Consider the following 18,933-nt stretch of genomic DNA (forward strand, 5'->3'; position numbering starts at 1 on the left):
TTTCGGTACAACAAAAACTCTTGCTTAAGCCATTTGTATTGATCAGTAGCAAGCATGAATTCAAGAACTGTATCTGCTGTCGATAACGTTGCATCTTCTCTGCTAAGGAATTCCACAGCTCGTTTATGCTGGCTCTAAAGCGGCATGTAATGGAGTTAATGACTTAAAATCTAGATTGTTTATTACATCAAGAGCATTTAATCCAGTAAATATCATGAATAAATATTTCTTAGTTTTTAACAAAAGCGCAGTCAATAAAAAAAGTGAGTTCTAACAATGAAAAACATCTAGATGCAGTTTGATTTCTTTACCGAATTCCTCAGTAACTTACTTCTGAAAAATTTTATTACAAACTGATGACATTTTATGAATTTTACAACTTTTCGTGGATTCTTCAAAATTTTAGGGTAGTCAAGATTAATCTAATTGTTTACTCATTCAAAACTAAAATTATCATCGTAAATTCCATGTTCATCCTCTTCTGAATCATTGTCCATTGCCTTGGGAATTGGTACGTATGTTTCTTTATTTTTCATGAATTATGTATTGCATACACCAAGATGAATAGCTTGATTAAAGCAAAACTGCTCAACAATGTCCTTTGATTGCATAAGCTTCAGACACTAAATGAATTTAAATTATCTTTAATATTTGTCTTAAACTTTCAGCTGGACAGAAACCGTAAATCCTAATGAGTCCAGTTTAATAGATTTTTTTACATTCGCTTTCATGCAGGTTGTCACCAATGTATATTCTATGCCTCAAAGATCTGTTTTTATTATGCGTTAAGCTGAACTTATATCTTATTTGAATTTTTTCAATAATTTCTTGTTGGACTTTTAGGAAGAGGATTTTTCTTTTTGCTGAATTGATGAGCGAATAAATTTTATCGTATTAATCGATAAAATTTATAACCGTGTTATCATAGTTATCATATTAATCGAAACGCCATCTGTAGCTAGATCAGCTATAATTTCTTAAAGCCTTGTTTTTTGTAAATAACTGTCCATGGTTTTAATTATTTTTTCCTATGGTGGATTTGAGCTGCTGCTTGATTCTCCAGTCGAAGGACTATTGATAGTAATTCCATGACGCAGAGTATGATGCCACGAAGTAGTTGCGGATCCACCGGAGCATGTTACAACATCTCTTGATTTTGGAATTTCACGCTGGGCAGCAAATTTCTAAACTGAAGACGTGATTTATATGGATGATAATTATATTTTCAAAAAGTTAAATAATTAATAGAAGCATCATCGTGAATTATTTTTATTAAATATCTATACGTTAATAATTTATTGAACCAAAGTATACACTTAAAAAATCCGTATGTTTTTTTAAGGAATAAAAAGTTTTAATATAAAAAATAGGTCATATTTGAGTAATTGAATACTTTATATCGAATATATTTGCGTGTTTTATTCGATATTCGAACATATTTTTTGGAATACTTATATAATTTTGAAAATGAAAAGACATGTTAAGCTTTCCAGCAAAATACAAAATAAATAATAAAATAAAAATTAATTACTTAGAAACTTGATTTTTTATACCTTTCTATAAAAAAATAAACATTCAAAAGACATTAAACAAAAAACCGCCAGAACCGTTTTTGAAAACCGGCGGTTTTTTATTTAAATCGGTTTGGCGGTTACTGGTTATAACCGATTGGAAACCCTAACGCTAATGGTAAAATGAAAGAATAAAAAAGCAAATAAAAAAAATTTATTATTCTAACCTCTTAGAACATTCAATAAGAAATAGTAAAAACACATGGGAAGTAAATAAAGAAGTTATAGGAATAAAACAATTTCAAAAAACACCGCCGTTTCAAATAGATTAAGGCTAGACTTGAACCAAGAAATATTTAATAAGAAAGAAATTGCTGAAAAAAAATCCTGTTTAAAAAAACTCACTATGTAATGGATCAGTCGGAACTGTCTGTAAAGAACTTCAGGCGTCCTTTAAATAAAAGTGCCGGGTTTGAGGGTATTAATGTTAATGTTCTAAAAGCTGTTTTTAATGTTATTAAATTACCTTTTTTGTTTATCTTCAAATTTTCAATATCGACTGGTATATTTTCTTGTCAATTAAAGAGTAGTCCCTAAATACAAAAATTGCAAAGATTCTATACCATCTAACTACAGACCTATATTTATTTTTTCTTGTTTTTCAAAGTTGTTTGAGCGTATTATGTATAACAGACTATACAGTTATCTTGAAAAACAGAATATCTTATTTAGCGACAGTTTGGTTTCCGAAAAGGACATTCAACGCATCATGAAGTAACTGATTTTGCCTGTCAAATTCTGGATGGGTATGCTAAAAAAAGTTATACTTTCGGCTTGTTCATCGACTTGTCGAAAACTTTCGATGCTGTTGATCATGAAATTCTTTTGTACAAACTAGAAACATATAGAGTAATAAATAGCAACTTAAAATGGATACAAAGTTACCTTAAAAATAGAAAACAAGGAGTATCTTATGTATCAACGTGTACAAAGTTAGAAACAATAAGCTGTGGAATTCCTCAAGGCTCTATTCTTGGACCCTTACTGTTTCTCAATTGTGTAAATGATATCTACCTATCCTCAAACATGCTTAATTTTGTTCTTCTCGCTGATAACACTAATATTTTTTATGCCTATTCCAACATAAAAACAATTTTCTTTACAGTCAAATGTGAGCTGGAAAATCTTGATGATTGGTTCAAATCAAATAAACTCTCTTTGAATATCAGTAAAAATAAGTAAATTTTACTTCATCAATAACCTAAATCTGATATCTTGCTTCTGCAACTTCCTCAGCTTACAATAAATAACAATATAGTAAACAGAATTGCATCACTTAAAATCTAAGGAATAATATTTGATGAACATCTTAATTGGAAAAATCCTTTTATGCTAGTTGAAAACAAAATTTCTAAAACTATAGGCATTATGCATAAAGAAAAACACCTACAAAGTAAAAAATGTTTAATAGATTTGTACTACTCTTTTATCCATAACTGCATAAGCTATTGCACTATTGCTTGGGCAAGTACTTACCCTTCAGCATTGAAAAAAACAATTAATAAACAAAAACAAGCCAGTAGAATTACATGTGATGTGCATATATGCGCCCACTCCAAGCCGTTACTCCGGAAAATTAAAGCTCCTAAAGTCTATGAGTTAAAGCTGTTCCAAAACTTGTTATTCGTATTTAAATATCGAAATGACATGTTTCCAAAATCCTTTATTACCCGATTTCTGAAAATTAATCATAAATACTTAACGAAGTGCTCTATCTATAACTTTAACTCACCTAAGTCAACTCTTAAAACATTCGATTACTCAATTTCATATGAACGACCTTGCTTGTGGAACATATTTCTTGATGAAAATATGAAAATTATAACTTCAATAAATTGTTTTAAAAATATTCTTAATCAGTATATACTTTATTTACCAGGCGCAAACATATTTTTGTATTTTGAGGGTGGAATGCAAGAAGCGAACTTGATTGAAATTCGACTTGAACTTTGAAGTCTGACTTTGTCATGTTAGACTTGAAAAAGAAACTTGAGCAAATGCGTAAACGAAACTTGAAAATTTCAAAGTCGCGCTTGAGAAAGTCAAACTTGAAATACTTAAAAGGCGTTGATTTTAAGGCGCAATCGGTTAAAGAAACTTTGCAACCAATACCGGCAGAGTGTTTGAGAAGGGAAAACCTTTTAAATAAAGCAAAATAACTATATATTTTAAATAATATTTCTCAGCTATTTACTTTAAATTATTAACTTATTAAAATAAATAATTAAATTATTTACAAAAATAAATTAAAAAGCGTTACAAAAATAATAAATTTACTTTTTATATTTTTATTAAAACTTGGTAATTTATTAAAAAACACTTGATCAAAATGAACATGCTCGTGTTACCTTCTATTTAGCCGAAGCCTCTAACTACAACGGAACCTATTTTTGTTACAACGGTTAACAAGTCAGCGACAGAACGATAGGGTTAAAATCTGTATAGATCAGAGGCGGATCCAGCATTTTATGCTCTTTGAGATAGCTGACCTCCAAACACCAAGCAAGCTCCAAACAATTATGTTTAAACTTATGTCAAATAAGGATGCTTATGAAAAAAATTGCCCCTCAGTTTGAGCTGACTTGTATCATTGATGTGACAGGAAGAGTGTGGCCATTTGGTCAATATATGAATTGGATAAAAAAGTTTTTTTGCATTTATAAAGTTTATTATATAAACAATTAATTTCGGCTAAATAAACCTTTTTTTTTTCGATTTTGGTAAAAGAGAGGGAAAGAAGACTGGTGAAACTGGCCTAAATAACTAACAAGAGACAACATTTTGCAAATATTGCCACAAAATCATTTAATTCTATTTTAAATTTTTATGGGGATAATGCAATTTTAGAATTTAACTTTTTAAGTTTTAAAAAACTTAAAAATTTTAAGTACATTTTTAGGATACAACTACTAATACAAAGCAAACTAAACTTTCTTTTTTGCTTATTACATATAGCATTTTACAATATCAATATTATTATATAGCAAATGATCAAATGAGTCACAGAAGTTCATATTTGAAGTAAGGTCTTTTGATATTATCAGAAAACTTGAGGTACCAGAAAAGCCAAAAAGATAACAAAAGCATTATGACATTAAAAAAAATTTCAAAAAATATTGTTACATAATTAATACACCAATTTTAATAAACACAATTATAAGGATTATTTTATTAGAGCATTTCTATGTTTTTGAATGTTATTCTTATTTCCAAGATAATACTTTTTTTTTCAGATTGAATTCTTCATTTACTTTATCAATAAAAAAGATTTTCTTTCTGGATACCTTTCGATTATAATTGTTTTTATTCTTTGATAAGTTAAGTATTTATAAAAAGAATTTTTCCTACAAAACCTCTCGTTGATGCTTTGGAACCATTTTCCTCGTTATAATTTTACATTTAATCGTTTACCTAACGATCATTTTGTTAAAAGGCAATGTTGTAAATGTGAGTAAAGCAAGATACAATGTCTATAAGATTTTTTGATTTTATTTGTAAAGCAATATTGCAAACAAATTCCCAAACAACATTCCACTGTCACACCAGTGCTGATGATATGGGGTGTTGTCCCCTATAGCATGGGTGTGCAGATGCGCGTGTTTAAACCTATTTAATGGTTGAGTTGGTAAAATCTCGTGATCTGTGAACACATCTAGTCCATTGAATACGAGCCGACAAATTTCCTATTGAAGGGCCTGTAATTATTTGGCAATTCAAAGAATATATATATATATATATATTTTTTTTTTTGATTTGAGTGTAGATATTGTGTATAAGAGTGTATGTTATATTAATAAACATAAAACAAATGAATTCATATATATATATATATATATATATATATATATATATATATATATATATATATATTTTATATATATATATATATATATATATATATATATATATATATATATATATGTATATATATATCTATATATATACATATATATATATATATATATATATATATATATATATATATATATATATACATATATATATATATATATATATATATATATATATATATATATATATATATATATATATTAGTTATTTTAATATAATTATAGTGATAATATAAATACTTTTTCACCTGTAATGAACAAATAGCATAAAACCAACATACAATTGACGGCGGACCTGTAAACAACGCACCAATATGAAATACTAATAATCATGACTACTAATGTCCCAATCTTAATGGTCAATTAATAAATGCATACTTCGTTGTGTCAATTCCTTAGGGTCAGTCAAAGCATGTAGATTCAACTGCATTCATCAACTATGGTCTATTGATGTCATTGCACTCTAATTAATTTAATTAACTTTACGTGGTCAGTAAAGTATCATTTTCGACGTGTTTTAAACTTAGGGGGATGCGCCGTTTACACGTCCGCCAAGTTGACAGTTGTTGTACTAGTGAAATGTATTTATATAGTATAAAATAATGATTCATTAGTAATTTACTAATTAATTGATTAAGTTGACACAAATTCTATGTAACTTTTTACCGCATATTATGCAAAATGATAATGGCGATTTGTTTTTTTTATTTCAAGTTTGCTTTCAAGACTGGTCACCAAACTTAAAAAAACGAGTTGAAATCAGATTTTTCAAGAATGAATTCATTTCAAGTTTATTTCTTGCATAACACTTTAGTCAGACTTCAGATTTAAAGTATAACTTGAAATTTCAAGTTCGCTTCTTGCAATTCGGAATATATTTTTGCTTTCAAGTTGGCTTGAAAACGGCCGGTTTTCAATTCAGACTCGAGTTTTCAAGTTAGACTTCAAGTTCAAGTTCGCTCTTTGCATTTGCTCAAGTCAAATTTTGGGTTAAAGTATGACTTCAAATTTCAAGCTCGCTTCTTGCACTCCACCCTTAAGTAAAAAAAATCTTTTAATATTTCTGACTTTATCTATTTATTTTATTGTTGCAGTTAACCGTATTTTATTGTAATTATGTATTAACTTGTATAATTATGTATTAACTTTATATAACGAGTGTTTGTAAATTTATATAATGAGAAATTTGTAAGAAATACTTTGCACTTACTATAGGGGCTTGTAAAATGTTTATAAATGACGAAACATTGGGGGAAAAAATGGTAGTAAAAGAGCAAAACAAACAGAAAGAGCGAAAATGGAAAGAATGAACAAATGCATCTAAGATGGAAAAAAAGTCAAAATCCTTTGTCAAAAAGAAAGTTGTGTAGGCGAAGCCAGATTCAAACCAATGAGTTTGCGAGAACAAAAAAAGAAGAAAGCAGTAGTTATCAATAGCATCAGGTAGGAACATCTGATTAGGTAGGTTTCAGATTCAGGAACGATTTTAAATTGACTTTTCTATGCTAGGTTCAGCAAGGTGTTTCATTAAATTTATAAAAAGTTAGTTTACTTAAAAACTTTTTATGCGCACTCTGTTAATATTATTTTCTCTCTACCTCTCTCTCTCTCTTTTTTTTAGATTCTACGCAATCATATCACCATAGATTTCTAGTGTAAATTGCGTCTGCTCACATTATACTAAAAAAAAATGTCAAAAAAAAAAGATGTGTCTATAAAACTTTGATCCCTTAACAGTAATTTAGACATGAAAATTAATCTTTAGAAAATAGAAAAAAAATTATTTTTTTTAAATTGATCGAGGCGAACGCTAGCAAAAGTATATATTTCCGAGATGGCACACATATGTTTCTTGCTAGTGGTTGCTATTTAGCTTTTTTGGGGGCTTCAGCTCTTTTAATTATTAACAAAAATTATTTATTTTGAGGCATCGTAAAGACCGACTTTCAATCTTTGGCTAAGACCGAGAGGTTATTAATTTATGGAAAAAAAATTTATATTAGACTAAGACGAACACTAGGTGTTTTACCCTAATAATGATTTGTCTGCAGAGCGGGAACGCTTGCAAAAATGTTCTCCTGCGTTAGATCTTTTGAGGTTTTGTTTATAAACATAACTTTTATGTTAAGTTTTGTCAACTTATAGTTTTAAAAACTAATAAAAAAGTTCGTATCCTACCTTTTGATTTCAGCTCAGATTTATATGTCCTCAATTATATACTCATATATACTCAATTTCAAACATTGCTTTTTAATCGTTAAAAATTTACATTTGCTTAAAGGAACAGAAAGAAGGTTGGAAATAAAGCACTAATTTAAGGATATAGGTGACTTTATTTAAAGCCAGTTCAATAATGTATATGACGGTCTGAGTTGATGTAATATAGATGAAACATATTTGACGTATTTCACTATATCACAAAAGGTAAAAACACGATTCTTTTTTTGCTCATGGTTCTTCAGCCCCTCACCCTAAACATGTCTTTCCCCAATGTCGTAACAGACAAAGTTTTGACTGTTGTGGCGTATAAGTTAAACTAATAAAGATAGACACGATTTATGCATAGATTTACTGAGGCTTTAAAGCAAATAATAAAAAGTAATAATGTTTGAACATAGATGAATAAAACTAGATAATTATAGCCACTGAAATATTTATTTAAGTTTTTGTGATTACCTTTACAATTGCAACATTATAAATTATATTGCATGCAATAATGCAACATTACAAATTATATTACATGTAATAATGCAACATTACAAATAAAAAAAGTATAATGCTTTTAACTCGCTAAGATTCAGGAGTAAGTTAGTGTAAACTATGCAGGAAATGGTTGAAACAAACTTTCCTCCTTAATAGAACATACATTATCTGGATTTAATGCAATTCCATCATGGTCAAATCTTAAAACTTTCTTTTTATTACAAAACAAACTGTATGAAAACCAGATTGGATCATTTTTATCTGGAATTTGCTCAAATAACGTTTCTTCATCAACATCCTCTACATTAATAACATTCTGGATATTTTTATAGTCTGTTGAAGGTTTTTTAGAGCATATTTTATTTCCAGAGATTGCAACAACTAAATCTTTGGCAATACAATGAAATACACATACTTTGCTGTTTACATTTTCCAAATACGCAGTATAAACTTTAAATATTGAATTTTCGTCAGCTAAGCAACCATTACATGTCACCTCTTCTTTTTCATTTATATTGAAGCAATGATCACCTCCATTACTACCTTCTTGAAGTTTCGCAATGATGATATAATCTTTTGAAGAAAGATCAAGTTCACTGTCACTAATAACTCTCCTTTTATTTGACATTTTTCAATAGTAATTTAAAAAATAATTTAAATCAACTTAATATTAAAAATGTTTATAACAAAAAAAATTTTCTATTTATTTGAATATAGTTCTGTTTATCTGCGTGTTTATTTATTGATAAATATTGAATTTTATAGTGAATTATAGTGAAATTGATCTCATTGTGAACTTGATCTTATAAGTAAATATTCCTTTACAAATAAAGCTTTTAATTAAAACTTATAGCTCTGCATAAACATCCCCTCTCTTCAAAAAAACAAATTAAATATATACTAAAGACAATCACAGTTTGCCTTTTTTAACAATAACAATCATTAGCATATATCTTTTTGTCTATCGGAAATAATATAAGTTCACATAAGATCGGTTGTCGATAGGAGATTAGATAACATTGAGTTTTTAACTGTTTAATGTTGCCATTAAACGGTTAAAAAAGTTTTGATTCAAGTTGTATAATTACTTTTTTTACAGAGGCTAAAGTTCAAACGAAAAACTTTTATTTTTTTTTTAATTTTATTTGAACGAATGCTTATCACTAAAGGCTACTTGGGATAAACCTGTTTGATAAGTATATATATACATATATATATATTTATATATATATATATATATATATATATATATATATATATATATATATATATATATATATATATATATATATATATATATATATATATATATATATATATATATATATATATATATGCCTATATAAAGAGGTGGAAAGTAAAAAATTACATTTACTCGCTTTACTGTTATTAATAAGTTTTTTTGTATGCTTTTTAAGTATTTTTTTAAATGTGTACATTTGAGTATTTTTTCTATTTGAGTATTGTACTTTGCTGCATTTTAAGTCATGTGCTTTACTGAGTAAAACACTTTATTACGTATTAATATTGTTTAATTTCACAAACAGTACGATTTATTTTCTTTGAGTGTCTATTCGCACGTTTTTCATCTAAATATTAATCCTCCAGTTAACGTTTACCGTTTACCCACGTATTACGTCATTTTTGAGTAGTTACAAGACTTTTCTGAACACATTTCTTAAAGCTCACGTGTTGTTCAAGCAAGATCTCCGAGTAAATAAGAGCTCATAAATTTTTCTTAGCTTTCAAGTTGAATTATTGTTGTTCTTTGTTTATTTTACAATAAAAGTAGTAGTTTTAATTATTAAACATTTTGTTGCTTATAGACTGTTTTTTATTTTGCCTAAAATTAGATTCAATCGTTGAATCAATCAAGTTTTTTTCATTTATTGTCGTCAATTTTAATATAAAGCCACAATTATAACTATGTATTTAAATATTAGGTCAGGCTAAAAAGTTACCTTACAAGCGTACAGTTCAGTTACATAAAATCAAAAACCAATAAAATTCGACGAAAGAACAATGACGATCCATTGAATAAAGTTTTTACGTTTTTTAAAATTACATAAACGGGTCATTGCTAAGGACATTTTTTACAGTTTTCTTAACTGTTTCAGATGCCCAACCTAATTTTATTGATAAAAAAAACTTATAAAAAATAGGACTATCCTCCTCGTCCTATTTTTCAAATGCAGATATATATATTTAGGTATATACGTAGCTATAAATTTAGATATATACGTAGGTATATGTTGAGGTATATACGTAGATTTAGGATTTAGCACGGTTGATAATTAGCTGAATAAGTACAAAAGTAGGTGTGGAGTAGGTGTGGGGTAGGTGTGGGGTAGGTGGGGGTAGGTGTGGGGTAGGTGTGGGGTAGGTGTGGGGTAGGTGTGGGGTAGGTGTGGGGTAGGTGTGGGGTAGGTGTAAGGTAGGTGTGGGGTAGGTGTGGGGTAGGTGTTGGGTAGGTGTTGGGTAGGTGTTAAATAAGCTAGACTTTTTGTGTAAGAAAATGTCAACGAAAGTGTATGCAAATATCTAAATTATGTAAACTGGAAATTATGTAATGCTAAAACGTTTTAAAACATATTTAAAAATTTACAGTTTTATTTTACTTAAAAACTGCATTGCGACAACAAAAGCGGCAATTTCGATTTAAAGAATTTATTTACCGTATTATAAAGTTTTTTGTATCTAAAATAGTTTATGCTTTACAAAAGTAATTTAAATTTTTTTACCTAAAAACACGCCTGTGCGGCCGAGTGGTCTGCTTGCAGGGTCTCAGTAGCATAGCACCTTAGTTCGAATTCTTCCAATGGATTTTTTTTTTAAATACAAAACAAAACACTTTTGAAGTTTTATAGATACTATATACTAGGGATGTACCGGAGTTTCGGTTCCGGCCAGAATTATAATATTTCAGGCCGGAATGCCGGAATTTATTTTTTACTTTATTTATTTAAGACACAGACTGTGTAAATTAAATTAAAAAATTGTTGTCCTTTAGGGCAATGAAGAACTATGGGTAATCTTAGGTAAAAAATACGAAATTCTTAACAAATACAATTCTATTTTAGGTAAAGCTACAGTTTAGCGCTCCATAATAATTTTTTTTTTTCGCTTGTTGCGCTCTTGTTAGTGAAGAGCTTTTAAAAATTAGAAATTTAATTGAAATGATAAAAAAAAAGATTGCTGCCCTATGCCAAATTCTCACTCAATGTAGCAGCACTTCCTTGTAGAAGCAGGCTATAAGATATTCTTTGTAGCAACACTCAATTATAGCAGCAGGCTATAAGATAATGAATGTAGCAGCACTCCTTTGTAGCAGCAGGCTATAATATAGTCGATGTATGTACTAAAGCTTATAAATATTCTGTATATTTATGTTAAAATATCACCACTTTGAGCAAGTCTCCACACGAAAGTGCAACAAGCGATAAAATAAAAATATTATTTTTTTTTTGTTGTTGTTTAATAGTATATACAGCTTCGAAGCTTATAAATATAAATAAATATTGGTGGGCAAGAAGAACACTTATTTAGCCTTATCACCGAGCCCCATTCTCGCGTATTTACAAAAACTGTAATATTTAAATATCTATCGTTAACAAACTATTTAAAAAAATATTAATGTAAAATAGATAATAATTCGTTGTCTTTTAAAGAAAAATTTAAAAAACCAATATTTAAGGAAAGAGTAATCAAGTGAATAATAAAAAGTAAATAAGATATTATCATTTGCTTAAAATTTAAATATTTAAACAAAGATTTGAAAATAAAAATTAAATAAGTTAATATACACCATAGAAATAACATAAATAAATTAATATACTTCATAAAAATAATGCAAATAAATTAGCAAACGCCATAGAGGTAATATCATAATTAAGGTAATAAAAAAAAATGTTCACACCTATCCAAAATGGTACCAAACTTAATTTTTTTTGTAATTAATCTGCAAGGTCTCAGGTATCACCAGATGTAAAAATTAAAATCTAATCTCTATAGCCTAAGGAGAAAAACACATTTAAAGTTTTATAGCACTTTGCGCTACTAATCGCACTTGGAACCCCGTTGTGAATCTATTTTGTTTTTTTTTTACATATTTGGGTTATGGAGTTTTTATAAAATAGATAGAGAAAAAAGATATTGCAAACAGTTTTAATATCTTTTTTATAAACGTGTGTAAAAACCTAGCAAACAAAATAAAACCAGAAAAAAAAAAATTTAATCGTATCTAAAAGAAGTGAACTATGTAATGGATGAGCTTGAGGAATCGCCTCATGAACTTCGGTTAGCTTTAAATATGATCAAACTAAACAAAACTACAGGTCTTAATGGTATAATGATGGTATAAGCCCTAGGGTTGTTAAAGAAGTTTTTGAAATTATTGAATACCTTTACATATTATTTTTAATCTTTCATTTAGAAATGGAGTTTTTCCAGTTTTTCTCTTGAAACTAGCTAGAATGGTTCCACTATTTAAAGATGGTGATATCTTAAAGTAATCTAATTACAGACCTATTTCAATACTCCCATATTTTTCTAAAACTCTAGAACGAATTATAGGCTTTAGAACTCTCTCACAATTCACAAAGTTCTAAATAATAATCAGTACGGATTTAAAAAAGGGTAGCACATGCAGTAATTAAATTAGTTAAAGAAAAATTAAATGGTTTTAAAAACAAACATTATGCTCTTGGAGTGTTTATTGACCTCACAAAGGCTTTTGATACCGTGGACTATGATATTCTTCTTTACAAACTTAGAAGTTATGGAGTCAAAAATAATAAATTTAAATGGTTTTGTTCTTATCTTAAAAATCGTAAACAATGTGTATCTTATGACAAAACCTACACTAAATTACAAAACCTTACCTGCGGAGTTCCACAGGGATCTACTCTAGGGCCTATATTGTTTATATCAACGATATTTACTTATCATCTAATATATTAAACTTCAATCTTTTTGCTGATGACACTCAAGTTTTATACTCACTCTAACATTAAGACAATCCTTACCACTATGAATCGTGAACTTGATAACCTTAAGAATGGCTTAAGGCCAACAAACTCTCTCTGGACCCTACCAAAAGCAAATACACTCTCTTTCCTAACTCTGACACGTTGCCCTTAAAACTCCTGGATATTTCAATAGAAAAAAAGTTGCAACGGACATTCTGTGTTAAATTCTTAGACGTTTTAATCAATAAGCAAATAAGTTGAAGCATATTAATCTAATAGAAAATAAAATTAAAAAAAGTATTGGAATTACGTATAAAACTAGATATATGTTGAATAAAAACTGTTTAAAATCTGTTTACTTTTCATTTATTCATAGCTATATTAGTTATTGTAAGATTGCTTTGGCAAGCACTTTTCCATTAAGACTAACGTGTATTTTAAAAAAATAATAACAAGCCTTATATTAAATGATAATAAATACACCAGTGCCAATTCACTGCTAAGAAAACTTGGAGTGCTGTATGTTTATCAATTATATATTTATAATGTTCTATAACAAACTTTTAAAAGGATCTTTAAAAAACAGTCACTTGATTATGACGTATTTCAAATACTATTTTGTTTTTAATTTTTATTTTATTTTATTTTTTGACTTTTCCTTTTGTTAAAAAGCGATATCACCCTTTACATCTTTACTTATCTTTGTATTTTATTTATTTTTTAATTTTAAGTTGTATTGTATTCGGAAAAAAAAATAATGTAGCACTTTTTATTTAAAAGTGTTTAATATTATTTTTCTGAGATAGTAATATTATTTTTTTATGTAATAGATTATTTTTTGTTTTATATGTAAATTATACAACGGGGGTGGATGATCAGACTTTTCTTCTGTCTGTTGCCGCCACGTCTTAACTCAAAAAAAATATTGTGAATAATTTATTATGAAGATGACGAAATATATATATTAAAAAAAAAATGTTGTTATATTGTGGCTGGTTTTTCTAATAATGTTATTTCTCTTGTTATTTTTGTTATTCTATGTTATTCTTCTATAAAAGGTACAAAAACATATAGTAAACTTAACATGTGATTTCAAAAAATCTGGATAAATTAAATTCTAAAATACTATTAGAAAGATGACTTATTTTTTAAGTTTTGAACGATGTTTCAAAAAGAGCAATGTTCATAGAGCAATATTAAAAAAAATTACAAATTTTCCATTCCTTGTCTGCAAACTGTATCAACTCTTGTAAAACTCTCCTTACCAAGTTGATGTACGCGCTCAATGTCGACATGTTTGAAGCAGTAGTTGATACGATTCCTCAGTTGGATCGAATTTTTAGCTTCCCAACAATTAGCATATACTGCTCTCTTGATTTCATTCTAAAAATCTTCAATAGGTCGCAATTCTGGTACGTTATATTTTGACTTCTGGGCACATATTCGACATTTTTGGACCTCAAAAATTATTGAACTTTTTTTGAGTATTGATATAATGCAAAGTCAGGCCAAAGAACTATTTCATCATCTTTATGAACAGTCTCTATAAATGGGAGCAAACATGATCTTAAACACTTGTTTATGTACACCATTCTTTTTATTGACAGCTTGACCGGAAGGTGCAACATATTGCTTTGACAATCCCTTTGGAGAAATTGCAACCCAAAAAAAAAATTTTTGTTCAAATTTTGATTTTCTTTTTAATTTAATATGATTTGGTGTCGTAGTAACATCTGATGAATAAAATCCACTGTTTCCTGAAATATTACGATTACTTAACCCAAAATATGATTCATTGTCAATGATCACCTGTTTTTTTCGAAATATTTCAACCAATTTAGAGCACTTTGGACGAACAAGAGATTGTTGTTCAGGAGTTCTTTTTGGAGCCTTAATTTTTTTATGATAATGAATGATTGTCTTCTGCTTTATCGTTTTGCATATGTATGATTGATTGACATTGAATTTTTAGCAAGAGAACGTTGACTGATTCCATGTTGATGGTCGATTTATTTTTCCAATTGTTTGATCTTCTTTTTTGTCATCTTAACTGCTTTCCTACCGCTTCCAACTTGTCGTTCGGGTAATATGTTGTCTTTTCGTCTTAGAATATTCTAGAGCGTAGGAATCGTAGATCTTGGAATACTTTCCATTATATAATAAGCGTAAAATTATATTTTGATTTATAGCTTTTTTTCAGGGTTTTTTGCGGGGTAAACTATACTGTTAGATATATAAACTATACTGTTAGATATATAAACTATACTGTTAGATATATAAACTATACTGTTAGATATATAAACTATACTGTTAGATATATAAACTATACTGTTAAATATATAAACTATACTGTTAGATATATAAACTATACTGTTAGATATATAAACTATACTGTTAGATATATAAACTATACTGTTAGATATATAAACTATACTGTTAGATATATAAACTATACTGTTAGATATATAAACTATACTGTTAGATATATAAACTATACTGTTAGATATATAAACTATACTGTTAGATATATAAACTATACTGTTAGATATATAAACTATACTGTTAGATATATAAACTATACTGTTAGATATATAAACTATACTGTTAGATATATAAACTATACTGTTAGATATATAAACTATACTGTTAGATATATAAACTATACTGTTAGATATATAAACTATACTGTTAGATATATAAACTATACTGTTATAGATTTCACGGTTTTTTGTGTTTAATGAAACGAGATTTAACATAAAAACAAAAAAACTCATCTATAAGTTGCTGCATATATTTTATTTCAGTGATATGGCAAAATAGTCTAAGATTTCTTAGTTATGAACAATATTTTCTTCAACAATGTTTTCTTAAACAAGGAGCAATGGACGATGTTTTCTTTCAATGAACAATGTTTTCTTTACTTTTCATAAGTGATAAAATCAAAGGGAGAGAGAAATAGTTAAAAGGCAATTTAAAAATAAATGGTTGCAGCCATACACCTCAAAAATAACATTTCATTTTGGATTTTTTGGTTGATAAAATAAAATAAAAAAACGTCACAATAGTTGAAGCTTTTGTATAACTTTTTGGTTTAAAGAATTTCATTTTGCCCAGCCAATATTAATCCTACAATAAGTTTTGAATAAATTGTTTAAATTATTAAACTTAAAACCAAAAAATTGTTTAATCAATTTTTATTAATTTTACTACGCTTTTTTTAAAGAAGCAACCGGTTCCGATAAAGGATTCAATTTGTTTCAATTTAAGAAACTGGCCAGGGGTTAAAATAAGTAATAAAAATAAATTCGACAAAATTGATTTTATTTCTGATTTCATAAGCTACCTTAAGTGGTCAGCCTATGACTAGCCTTATTCCACATGTTGGAATGTTATTAGATGGCCACTTATAGCAGATGCCACTAAGTAACCAATAAGTAAAACACTAATGATTTGCAGGGTAGTAATAGATAATTTAACAAATAAAATATATTAGCAAATAAATTATAAATTAATGATAGATACAACAACTAGAAAATTAAAATATTTTTTCCATTATCTTTTTCAAAAAATCTTTTCTGCTTTTTCCTTATTTGATTTTTTGAACTCTATTAAATCAGGGTTTATTAAAGTTAATGATGTGTTAATATTTTTCCTTTTCAATATTTTTTCTTTTTTATTTTTTTATTTTTTTGTAATTCTTTTTTCCTTCAGTTTTTACGCCTTTTTTGAGGATCTTTTTTTTTTTTTGCTACTTTCTTTTTAATTAAGTGCTTTTCTATTTTCTTGTTCTTATTTATGATTATAATATGGCTTGTTTTTCACGCCTCTCTTTCTTTGAAATTTTTTGAATTCTTTATTTAAACAATAAACAAATTAACTAAGTTTTTTATTTTATTTTTTTATTTTAATTTTCCTTTTTAACGGTTAAAAAAAGGCGACTGTCATTTGCGATGACCTTTCAACATTAATACAATCGATTGATTGATACTATACTATTTGAGTATATGTTTATGTATGTATATGTGTATGTGAGTGTGTGTGTATATGTGAATATATGTGTATGCTTGTATGTATATTTTTATGTATGTGTGTATGCATATAAATATATGCTTCTATGTATGTATATATATATGCGTGTGTGTGTATGCGTGTGTGTAAGTATGTTTGTATGTGTGCGTATATGTCTATATATGTATATATAACAACAACGTGTATGTGTATATAACTACAAAATAGTACTCGATGTTAAGTATACTCTTCTACACGTTTAAAATAGTAAAAATTTCTTTTTTTATCAAACTTTTGTAATTGAGTATGAGTTAGCATTTGCTATATTTAAAAAAACTATTTCTATCTACCAAATATTCCTATTATCTAAGCTTTCTAATCAGTTTATAGTCAGCTTGCTGAACAGTGTGGAAACCATTCTAAATTTAAACCTACATGAAATAGATATAAATGTTTATAAGAGTAAAGTCAACATAGATAACGACTATGTAGTTAGTTGGAAATAGAGTTTAATTTAGCATTAACTTTTACATAATGCTCCAAAGGAAGGATAAATATTTGATCAACTCATTTAATCATTTAAAATAATTATTATTCATTTAGTCAGTAATAAGTAGTATATAATTATTTAATAAATAATTATATAATAGAAAATTGTTTAATTATTTAAAGTGAAATAAAAAATATTCAACTTTTATTGGATAGCATGACTTAATAACAGAAATATTTTTTGTTATCTTTAACTCTTTTTAAAAATTACTTGAAATTTAATTTAAATTTAATTTAGTGACAACCATCTAAAATGCTGAAACGGACCTAAAAAACCTCAATGCTACTCTTTGTTCTATTTGTCATCATTGTCATTATCATTTTTTTCCGATTTTAAAAACGCTTTTTTTAAAAAAATAAATAAATACTGTTGAATAAGTTTTTTTGTAAGATGCATTTAAAATGCTAAAATAGGCTAAGATTCCGTTCAGTTTTACCATTTATTCAGCTTATGACTTTTGGCATTTTTTCGGATTTTAAATAAGCTTTATAATTATAGAACCAATACACTTGAATAAAAATAGTTTCATTTGATATACACAACATGAAATATTGCGGTCTCTTTGGCACTCAGCATAAAATCTTGCGGTTTCTTTGGCATGTACATCTTGGTCTTTACTAGGCGACTAATTAAGACTAAAAAAATTACACGTCTAAACAAAAAGTATTTCACTCTTCAAACAAGATTTTGTATGAACTCAAGTTTCAAACAAAAACTTTTTGTGTAATAAGATACTATAAAAGAAATAGTTTCTGCTGTACTTCTGAAACGTGTTTCAATTTAGACAGGTAAAAAAATTGCAAAAATTAATACCATACCTTCAATTGTTTTGATAAGTTTGATAAGAATTTTTTGAATAATTTATTGTGTAAAATGTATGGTATATATAACAAAGTAAATACAACTTCGCTGATTTATTTTACCTAGCCATAATTAATACATATCCTGTTACACTTATGCATCCCCTTGCCTTCCATCTCACTTACCCTGACCCTTTTTACTGCGGACGTAGAATTAAAAACGGGAAAATTTACATAAAATGCGACTTATAACAAAAAAATATTCTATAGCGGACATTCTACAGCAAACATTAGATAGCAAAATTTTAGTGAACTTATAGAGGTATTTTGAACGATCCAGTGTAGTTTTGCTTGTCGGTTATATAGTGGAACATGAGTTGCAACCGCAAAAGTGGTTAGCCGTTGACTAGCCGTATCGCTAGTCATCTGCATCATGATATAATATTATATCATGACGCAGATGCTAATCTGCTACAAACAAAT

Source organism: Hydra vulgaris, chromosome 04 (assembly GCF_038396675.1).
Source record: "Hydra vulgaris chromosome 04, alternate assembly HydraT2T_AEP".
Lineage (NCBI taxonomy): Eukaryota > Metazoa > Cnidaria > Hydrozoa > Anthoathecata > Hydridae > Hydra > Hydra vulgaris.